We start from the raw sequence: 11,759 nt of genomic DNA on the forward strand, positions 1-11,759 counted from the left end.
TGAACGAGCTCTGCCTCTTTAATCTCCCCATTTTCACATCCCTTCAGCTGGAACGGTGAAAGCACGTTCACCATGGCTCCTTCCTCCAGAAGCCAGGTAATACCTTTCACAAGATTGTTTTCGCTTCTCTCTCAAGATATATTCACCAGAGGTTAGTGCACTTTTTTCCTTTGGAGATGATTGCTATCAACGCTGGAAGAGCTTCCCAAGATTGCTAAAAGGAAATGTCATATCATGGTATCTAATTTCTGAAGGGATGGTACAAGACAGCCCCTCCACACGCATCACTTCCCGTCAGGGGAAGTTTTGAGTATTATTACGAATTTCAACGTTTCTCAGGAAGTGCTATTTGAATAATCAAGAATGAGATGCAGTTTGCTGCTTTCCGGGCGATTGCAATTGAAGACACATAAATGTCAGTCTGTCCGTCGGAAGATGAGTGAGGGTGGTGGACACTGTTTTAATGGCAAGGAGACACACCGTTGCTGCTAACACCCACGTCCTTATTCCCCAATGTTGTTTCAGCTGAGCTGTACTTTCCACTGAGCATTCATAAACACATTCGGAGTCATTTCAGAAGAGCCATACACACAAAGATTGCTTTTCTTGAAGATTAAAGAACAGAAGGACTAAAAGCAGTCTTGGACCTTCATTACAATCAGCCCCCTGACTTGTAAGAAGTCTCCTGTGTCAGAGTCCAGCAGAGCTCAAGGGCACTGAGATTTTTCCCCTCTACTTCGTGGGGCTTTTCCTTGCCTTGGAAATTCCAGGATAATGACAAGTGATCAGTCAGAGTGAAAAATAGCTGGTGCTTTAACAAAAAAATAAAAAAAATATTCTCGACTTCTCTGAAGTCTTTCCTATAGTTCACTATACTCCCATTACACACATTTGAACATACCATTCTGAAGGAGTGGTAAAAAACAAAGCAGCAGAATCATAAAACTTTACAAGATTTGATTACCCTTACTAGGAACTGATGCTAATCCCTTGGAAGGCAGCAGGACAACATAAAGTGCCCTGTACGGGATAAACCTTTAAGAAACTTCACCATTTTTTGAATGTACCTTATGTCTTCCCTACTGACAGAACACAAGAAGATATTGCACAAAAGAAACAAAATAAAAACCTTTAAATTTAAGTCAAATCCTGACCGCTGCATCCACGCCCTGGGGGCTTACCAAAGGTCTGGTCTTAACTCTGCTCACAGGTAAGCCTACCTAGAAAAGCCCAGTCTCAATTTACCAAATTCTTCCTTTGCCTTTTTCAGTAAAAATCTGAGCATCCCTCTGCTTATTAACTAACGATAACACTTGATGGTCCCTGATCCTCACTGAGGCAGGTCACCTTAGTTATATTCTCCTTACCTAAAAAGCAAACAGCACGGATATTTTACACACGAGTATAATATCCCATAAAACTCTATTTTATGGGCTAGGGGAGGTTTTTCAGAGCTCTAACGAGACGCTGCTGCTGGCTGAGGCTTTTTCTCATGTTCCACATCTCTACAAAACCATTAGCGAAACGACCTTCTGAAATTTCCGCCAGCCTGTGCAGGCGTTCGCGTTTGGCAACGATAGAGATCTCCTGTCTGCAAAGCAGGGGATTAATGCAGCTGCCGCTATCCCTATCACCAGGCTGGCATCCCTACCCTTCCCTTGCTGTTTCCCAGCAACCAAGCGATGAAGCCCTTTCATGAATGCTAACAATCCGTATTCATCCTGCCCGCAGACCTTTCCGGAGAGCCCTGCCCAAATGAATGAGTGGATCAGTGGTATCTGCTCCTGCAATATCACACTCAAACACACCATTTTTTTCTTTTCTTCTTTTTTTTTGTTCTGCACGGGGAAAGCATTATTAACGTGATTTTTATCTCAAAATCACTTCTATTTTTCTTTCTCGGCCTTTATTTTTGGAATCATACCGTATTATTTCACCCCACAATATAACAATTCCATTTCTGTTCATTTTGTGTAGAACAAGCCTGATATTATCAGGGGGTTTGGCTTTATCAGCTGGGCAGTTTGATGGTTAGGGTAGGGTTTTTCTTCCAGTTTACAGGATCAATGTGTGGTAATGTGACAAATCTAATACCAGGCCTATAACAGATTTTTATATTAAAAAGGGAAATAATTAGCCTTTCCATTTTTAAGCAGAGAGATTGTTTCATTAATACCAAATCGAAAAGACAAAGAGCCACGTCGTGAGAATGGGAGGCTTTCTCCTGTTCAGGTGATATTAGTCTTGAGCCTTCTTAGCACTAAACTAAGGCAGAAATAACTAGCAACGGAAAAGCAGGAAAAGAAGATGCTTTTTGGGTTGTGAACTGTTGTGAGTGCACAAGGAGAGAGGGTTGCTCCCTCTGAGAGCAAGTTCTCCTTGACTGTGGAGCAGGCAAGGGCTGAGAAAGGCAATACAGAAAGAGCAACGCTCACAGTGTTCTCAGATGAAAAAATATTTAATCTTCTTTTCCTCTCCTCCCCGTAGTTAGCTGCTGTTTTGAAGGCTTTGAGCTGAACCAAAATTGGAAAGGAGAAGGGAAGGGAAAAAGGAGGGGGAAAGGATGAAAAAACAGGGGGAAAGAATGAAAAAAGAGGGGGAAAGGGGGAAAAAGAGGGAGGAGGGGGGGTGGAAAAAAAGAAGGGGAGGGGAAAAGGGTGAAAAAAGGGGAAAAGGGGAAAGAAAAGGGGGGAAAAGGGAAGGGAAAAGGGAAGGGGAAGGGAAGGGGCAAGATCCTCCCACACCACTGCGATGTGACCCACGCCACACTTCTGCCTCTTGCTGTGCTGGCATCTCTGCTGTCCACCAGAAGCTTTTCTCAGCTGCACTTGTCATTTGAAATGGTACCTGCTAGCAAGCATCTTCTGCAGCCTAGAGGAAGCCTGGACTGGTTAAAAAAAAACAAAAAAACAAACCAAGAAAATAACCAAAACCACTTCTGCTGAATCAGGATTAGGATAGGTTTTCAACTATACGGGAAGAGAGAGTTCTTGGTTAGGGAGAACTTCCACCAGTATTTTGATACAAGGAGGCTTCTCTCTCTCATTTCCATTATGTTGGTTACATCAGACAGAGTATCTACAGCCCTCTGACGAACATCTCATTTGACCGTCGCTCCTTACAACCTCCCTCCCAGCCCTGGTGAGGCTTTAGTTGACGTTGGGGTGCTCATTTAATAAATGAGCAGACCCTTACGCATGATGCCCGCCTTCCCCAAGGGCTCGCTCGTGCCAAGATGCTGTCAGCTTCACAGCATGTGGATGCAGAGAAGACATATTGCATGGCCTTAGCACCAAGAAAAAAACACTTTATTAACAAAGAATTAATGCGCAGGTTTGTACTGATGCTGCCAATTTTGTTAATACTTTAATATCCTATGGTAAAATTTGTTTGACTTGAAGAAGGTCTGAGGATATCCTGGAACAGATCGTTCCTGTGCTTCTCTCTCTGGCAGCTGGCTCTGATTTGAAGTCAGGGCAAAGAAACCTTTTGGATCATTAACATTGCTCTATGACCGTTCTGCATAGCAAGTTTTTTTCCCCCCAACAATTGTTTTCTTGGCTAAAACCGTCCAGGTGGAGAGAAAGTGAGTAATGTGTTTCAATCACACTTAGCAGATCTAAAGGGTTAGCTGCCCCCTTCTGTAATATACGGCTCTGACTGTGTTAGCCTAAAATGAGTTTAAGATGGATTCCCTGAAGAAACGGTTCATGGCGTATAATCTGGCTGCTGAGCAGTATTTCTTAGGGTGACAGCATCCCTGGCTGACTCGCTCGAAGGCTGTGGCTGCTGAACAAAGTCAGCACAGGATGTTCCTCGTGTAAAAGCAGATGTCCCACAAAAAGCTCCAAACTTTTCCGAGGATTCGCTGAAGAAGAAAAAGACAATCTGTGTTATATGAGCTGTGACACAGTTCATGACTGTGGTCACTTACACACACGTGTGGTCTCAGTACACAGGGGTGAGAGGTGACACCGTTACAGCCGTGATGGACCAGGGAAAGCCATGCTGGGTGCAGAGACGTGAGAGCCGAGCACTGAGAAACAATATTCATCCTCTCCTCACCGACAGACCCATTTAGGCTGAAGGACAGGCTACTCGCTCCCCAGGGTACGGATTTCTCCCTTCGAGTATCACCTGAAATTGAGAGTTCAAAGTCTGCTGAAGTGCAACGGTGCAACGACAGTCCCAAGCCCTCTTTGCTGCTTAGCCATAGAGAGCGGGCAGGGATGCAGCGTGCTGGGGTCCAAATGGAATCAATTAGCTGACTCTCCCCTCAGATGTGTTTTGGACATCGGTTCCCACTCACAGGCCCCATTTTCAGAGGATTAGAGTCCGATTTGCCAGAGCTGAGAAGCTTCAGGCTGTCCCTCGCAGAGCTGGTGTTCGGGTGGAGACTGAGGCAGAGGGAGTCCTACTGGAACCACCGAAATCCGGTGTAGAATGGGACCAGAAGTAGATTTGTGCATTCATTTGATATTATAATATCACACAGGACAGGCTATAGAAATTTCTTTTTCACAGAAAATGCATTTTCAACCACCAAATCTGGATTTGTCGTTACTTGTGAATGGCTAACACTGCTTTACTCCTGATGCAGTCTTAGGACAGGCTAAATATTTGCAGGCACCAATGCGCTAGTTAGAAACTAGGCCTAATAAAATCAAACCCCCCAAAATATTTCGCAGTCAGCAAACAGAAAGGGACTACACCTACACCACAATTGTTTAGCTGAGACATTTTATATAATGTAGAAAAGGTAGTAGTATATTTCTAACACTTATTGCAGATTTGGAAGAAGGCAGCGCTACCCAAGTGGTGCATCTTCACTGGAAAACTCGTGTGAGTTGGCTCTGCCCTGTGGGTCCTGCCCTGCAGGTGGAGGAGAGGTGGGGAGAACACTTTTCTCACTGCTTTATGGCTGCAGGTCCATTCTCCATGGCTCCATGCACATGTGTGAGGTTCAACAACCTCACACAATGCTACAGGTTTGGGGCAGAGTGGCTGGAAAGCTGCCCGACCTGGGGGTGTTGGTCAACAGCCAGCTGAACATGGGCCAGCAGTTTGCCCAGGTGGCCAAGAAGGCCAATAGCATTCTGGCCTGTATTAGACAGAGTGTGGACAGCAGGATGAGGGAAGTGACTGTCCCCCTGAAGTTGGCACTGGTGAGGCCCCACCTCAAATGCTGTGTTCAGTTTTGGCCCCCTCACTACAAGGAAGACATTGAAGTGCCAGAGCATGTCCAAAGGGCAACGAAGCTGGTGAGGGGTCTGGAGGACAAGTCTTGTGAGGAGCGGCTGAGGGAGCTGGGGTTCTTCAGTCTGGAGAAAAGGTGGCTGAGGGGAGACCTTATCGCTCTCTACAACTCCCTGAAAGGAGGGTGGAATGAAGGGGGGTTGGTCTCTTCTCCCAAGTAACAGGAGAAAAGGACAAGATGAAATGGTCTCAAGTTGCACCAGGGGAGGTTTAGTTTGGATATTAGGAAAAGCTTCTTCACCAAAAGGGTTGTCAAGCATTGGAAAAGGATGCCCAGGGAAGTGGTTTGAGTCACCACTCCTGGAGGTATATAAAAGACATGTAGATGTGGTGCTGAGGGACATGGTTTAGTGGTGGACTTGGCAGTGCTGGGTTAACAGTTGGACTTGATGATCTTTAAGGTCTTTTCCAACCTAAACAATTCTATGGTTTTATGAATGAATGAAGCAGAAGGGGGAAGAACAGTGAAATGCTGCCATCCATGTACCTGAGATCGCCAGTGTTTTTGCAAAAGTCATCCTTCTGTGCTTTTATCACCTCAATGTTATTGCTACACGAGCTGGCAAAATTACTGTTAGAGCAGAAATGTCTCCCTGTGCTGGAAATCACTGCTTTGGCAGAGACTTACCTTTGGATAGCAACCACATTTTCACATTGATCTGAAAAACGGCTGACCTCAAAGTAATGAAGTTGTACTGGTTGGATAGGACCCCCCAGGACAAACTATCACTTCACATGGAAATAAGGAGGCAAAAGGAAGAATATGGGGAGACTTCATAGTTCCTCCCTCTTGCAAGAAAAGAACAAACTACGTTTTTTTTATATAAAGCTTTTTAGTGGTTGTACATGTCCAAATGTTTCATCCATTTTATTAAGAACAGAAACCTTTTACAAAAAATTAATCTAATTTAGAAAAATATTCTTAAACAAGAGCTTTTGTCACTAAGTTTCCTCCTGAAAAATTATAACAAGCTGTGTGTGAAATAATCACTTTTCAGGCTGAAACCAGGAAATTTGTATTTGATTTAGGACGTTGACTGCTTAATGTCATGTAGCCTTACTTTGTAACCAGAAGCCTGGTGGAAAGAATTGTCTTAATCCACCTGCGCACTTAATTTTAAGCCAATGGATTGATATGCTCATATACCCAAGCACCTGTTCTCACTTCACTCTTTGGAGGGGTGAAATTTATTCCTTCGGAGGTACGATCTCATCTCGCAGAGCCGAGATTTATTTTTACATTACTGAAGGCAAGACGGTGTAAATCACAGTGGGAACAGAGTCTTTGAGGAAGCCGACGCGCACAGAGCTGTTCCGGGGTGGAATTCTGACGGAGAAGAGACTGAAGCCGCATTTGGTGTTGCTCTTGACCTACCTTATTTGTTGATGTAGGGTGGTGGGGTTTTTTTTTTAAAGGATGGCAGAGGAGAACCCCAACATTTAGAAGGGGCTCTACCGCGCTGAGGCTGAATGAGAAATAGGCACTCTGACTCCCTGCACGGCTGCAAACACGAGGCAGCACAACACACGCCGGCTTTTCCACAGCCAGCCAAGCTTCAGGAGCAGAGAAAGAATTTATAGCCAGCTCAAGTCTACCAGATATGGTAAATTTACAGCCTACTCAAGTACCAGAGTATGTATGGTACAAGATGGTATGATTTACCATCAGCTCCTCAGTGTCTGCTGTGACTGAGAACAAAATTATTTAGGTCAATAAATGGTTGAAGGAATGAGACAATCCAAATAACTCACGAGCTTTATTAGTATCCATACGGAGAACTGGCAGAGCTTCAACACAAGCCCAGGCAGAACTTGTTAGAGAGGCTCAGTACTGCTGTTTGCCCAAACTGCAGTGATTATTTACCATAAGGCTAGTAATAAACAAGCTTATTTACGGCTTCATAGCTTGATGCTGGCACAGGTCTCAGCAATTTCAAGGCTGAGCTGGCTTGAGAAAGAAGTGTATGAAAATCTGAGTGCTTCTTTACAGGATCTTATCGCTGGTGGAACCCCACACTCAGAGCCGACGGCGAGCTGCCAGTAGGCCCTGTGGAAACCCTCAGCTTGGGCAGACCTCCCTCCTCAGGTAGCATTGGTGTAACCAACCCTCTGCTCTTGAGGTCCTCTTTCCGGGCAAACTTGTTTCCCTGTCAATCTGTGTTTTCAAGGGGCAGGCTTGCCCTTCTGTCCAGGACATACTGCATTCCCTCCCCATCTCATCTGTGTTCCTCAGCTCCACAGTGGTGCCACCAGCCATTTGAGACCACCGTGCCCACTCAGTCTCCTGGCTTCCAGCCCGGCAATGCTGTCTAAAGTAGGCGAAGCTTCCTACTCACCTCTTTGCCACATTTCTTCCAGGCTGGACAGGGAACTGAGCAACCTGATAAGAGCTGAAGATGTCCCTGCTCGTTGCAGGGGGATTAGACTAGATGACTTTTAAAGGTCCCTTCCAACCCAAACTACTCTATGATTCTGTGATTCTGTGACTGTTGCAGACGTCACCTCTAGCCTCCTACTTCCCAGCTGCTTCAAGCTCAGAGATACAGGTAACATTCCCACCACCCAAATCCACCTTCAGCAGTCCATCAGGGCCCCTAGCTCATCCCTCCCAGGTGTCTGGCTGCCCCTCTGTCTTTATTTTCCTGCAAACAGACAGCAATAACTTCTCCAGCTGTTTTACCAAACACCGTTGGCTTCACAGATGACCAAAGCTTGTTCCTCTAGCAGGTCATGCTCTGCAGCCAGTTCCTAGTTTCCCAGCTCTGCTCCAGCTGGGGCTTCATGGCCTGTGAGAGCCCACCCCTCTGGTACCCAGTGACCCCCATGAGCATGGTGGGTCCTCTTGTTTTCCCCAACTTTGCAACTAGGATGCTCCCGGTGTGCTGAGAACTCATGGATCAGAGAAACGTTGCAAGAGCTGCAGCTACAACTGGTTTGTAACGATGTGGGTGAAGATATTCACAACGGGGGACTGGCGGTTTGTGAGATATAAAAAAGAAAAAGTGATGGAAACAACCAGGCAATTTTATACAACTAAGCACTAAGTCTTGATTTCATTATACTCCAATGTACTGCGTATGTCAGGATTCAAAAGTATTGAATCTCAAATGCTCAAGGCAAGTCACATCCCTTACACTGTATTAGTATGGTGATTCCAGTAAAACTAAAAAATGAATCCAGACTGAAAGAAAAAGGGAAGGAGAGCAGGTATTCCTGCACAATAATAAATCGAACCAGTGCAGTGCTGTTCTTCCCAGCAAAGAGTTCCAGTGTGGGCAGAAGGCACTGCCACCAATTAACACTAACAAAAGGACAACCCCAGCACCCTGAACTAATTTGGAACCATTTGTATGAGATTTAAAAGTGATACCCATTTTTTTCAGTATATTAGCACACCCAACACTAATTGGGAATCATCATAACGATAAATACAGCAAATACAAGGAGTTCTCTGCTGAGGGCAGCGTGCAGCATACGTGCAAGTTCAGATGTCCTTTGCCCCAGGAGACGAAGTAGCAATGCAATGTGAGAGACAATGTGTGCCAGGGACAGCATCTGGTCTGAGAGGGAAGAGGCTCTCCCATGAAGGAACGGCCCATCTGCTGTTGCGGAGGGAGCGATGACTTCACTCAAAGAGAAAAGCAGCAATACATTTAGTGATGCAAAATTTGACGGTAAATGTGACAGTGTTTTAACAAGACACCAGAGATGGCAAGGCACACTTGGTTATTTACTGCACAGAGGACAGGGAGGTGTCAGGGAGACCCTCCCATTGAGTCATGAGGTTCAGAAAGGACCCCTTGCCTTCTGAACTCCTCAGAGAGTAGCCAGGTGCAGCTGGATCCAGTCCTAGTCCCAGACTTGGTCAATGGTTTACACCTAAAGGATGTCAGATGCATCATCAATCCTTTATATCACTTAGCTAAGATTTCAAGGTTTAGCATGCTTTTTTTCATTTACCAAGGGTCTGTTGTGCCAGGAGCCTCTCAATCTCGAGAAGTGACCTCGAGCGGGCGTCCCTGCTCAAGGGGAGATCCTGGCGTGCAGCCGCTGCTGTGCAGGAGAGCTCCAAGGGCTCTTGGGCTGTTCACTATTTATGGGGGTCAGATAATTGACCTGTAGTCATATTTGCATATTGACCACAGTACCAGTACTGGGGGATCAAGGAGGTCATTGTCACCGGCCCCCGAAGGCTCTGATGTTAACTGAAACTTTAAGGTGTTCATAGAGAAGTAATAGCCACTCTCATCTGGTGAGCCCTAAAATTGAAGGAACCCAGCTGAGATGGGAAAGTGAGTAATTCACCAGTGAACTCAGATGGCTTTGGTTGAACAAGTTTGTTGTGTGATGTGTTGAGTCCCCCCTCCCAGTTGTAGTGATTTTTAATTTTTTTTCCTAGCATACTTGAGAAAGCAAGATGAAATATACTCGTTTTGCAGTTTTCACCTGATACAACTAATTAACTATGAATGTCAATGACCTAAAATTTAATTCTGTTTCACTTAACAAGGTAAATACTTAATTATATTTTTTATAACCTGTTTTCTGTTGCAATAAACTAGAAGCACATATATAGAAATAAAGTGCTGTACTCTTTTTTCCTGGGGACTTGGTAAGGGAGAAAGGTGACTTGGTCAACAAAACAAGAACACTGTTACATAAATCACAATAGAATGACTTTCCTCTGAAGTAATAGTAATAAATAATTAGTTTTGATGGTGTACTCCTTCTTGGTTAGTGAAGCCCCCTTGACTGAATCACATCATCTACCTGAAAGGTCTGACAGGTAGTGTATTTAATAATTAAAAGTATAAACGGCGAATAACAGATGTCAGAGGAATGTGTGGAGGTGTTTTGGTTTTGATCAAGCAGTACTACATTCAAGCATCTCCTCGGAGGTTATGAAACAGCCTTATTAAAGGAACTACAGTGCATTTTTTCCCTTCCACATGGTGTTTTTGTTTGCCGCTCTCCCTACCAGTGGGTGTTTTATCGTCCCCCAAAGGGGGTCAGCGGGGTCCTCCTGCTGAGTGGTTACAGTTAATTCAGGTGGTTCAAATGATGCTTTTCCAAGCGCTTTGCCAGGCATTTGTCAATACTAAATTTCTCCTGCCGTCACGTCCATTCACTTTGCTTTGTTAGTTTGCAGAGATCATGTACCCTGAGCCTGCGAACAATGATCTGTAAATCACTGCAGCCTCCTTGGCTCCTTCTGGCAATTCACTCCGGTGGATGGCAGTCAGTACAACTGCCCGGCAACCACTGATTTACAGCACGCAGCTCCTTCTCTTTTGCACCTTCCAATTGAATATAGATCCCGAAGTTGCTCACCCTTCAAAGAACCTTTTCTGTCTTAGACGCGAGGGTTTGTGTATATTGACTTTGCGAGTGCTCACAGCACCACTGCCATGCGTTTGTATTTGCTAGGGAATTTCCTTATTTCCTGTCATTTTGTTCATTGTCTTTGTCCATGTTCCAATGTTCAGTGATGTGCTGACACGCTCCTCGGCGCAGCAGAACACATCAATTAAAGGGCAGAACCAAAGTACGGAAGACCAACCCAGCCGTTATCACAAAGCATTCACACCCGTGTTCCTTTCTAGCATGGGATTTTTATTCCCTCCCTTCCACTGGCGAGATGAAAATATTTCTATACTGATAAATTAGAGTAACTTCACTCACCTTCCTGTACGAAGACTGTGAAATAACAGCCGTGAAAAGTGTGAAGCATCATTATTTGTACATGGACCTCAATCAAAGCTTCCACTACGTGCAGCTTTTGGTTATTGTCCTGCTTTAAGTTCAGGGAATTGCACTGAATTTAGAAAAGGAAGTAAAAAAAACCACCCAAAGCAATTTTTATTAGTGGTTTCATAACAACAGCAATAATAATGAAAAGGTAGGCTTCCCTGACCTTGAGCAAAGGCGGGGAAGGGGGAAGAGCACTGGCTACACAGATACTTTCAAGAAACCCTCTGCCTTGTGTCTCCAAGGCTGTTTGGGCAGTCTCTGACAAAGCAGCTACCTGTTTAAGCTGGAAGTATGTTTCTAGCCCACTATGTTGGTGATGAATTCTTGCCTACTAAGTTACCATGAGCATTCTTGCTAAGAACCTTGAAATAATTTTTACAGTACTTGAAGCTTTCAGAGACTTTTAAACAAATGACCATTTTAGTGAATATCTGTATCCCTCTGTTCGGGGATTCAGAAAACAAAAGTAATTCAAATAAACCTTGGGGAGGAGAGGGGGAAGCCAACCTCAGAAATGAATGTCACTTCTATTGAACTGGCAGGCAGACTGTGAAATCCCACCTGAGGAGCAGGAAAGACACAGCTTTTCTGCTTTATTGCATTCAAATTCTGCAAAAATAAATCAACTGTGCTTAAAGTGACTCTAAGCAAGTACGAGTGTGGCATACTGTGCTGGAAGAATTACAGAAGCCATGAATTCTTCCTTTCTTTGTGTCAGGTTGAGGTTTTTTGTGCGTTTGTTTTCCTTACAG

The sequence above is a fragment of the Calidris pugnax genome, unplaced genomic scaffold (genome assembly GCF_001431845.1).
Source record: "Calidris pugnax isolate Ruff unplaced genomic scaffold, ASM143184v1 scaffold31, whole genome shotgun sequence".
Taxonomy (NCBI): domain Eukaryota; kingdom Metazoa; phylum Chordata; class Aves; order Charadriiformes; family Scolopacidae; genus Calidris; species Calidris pugnax.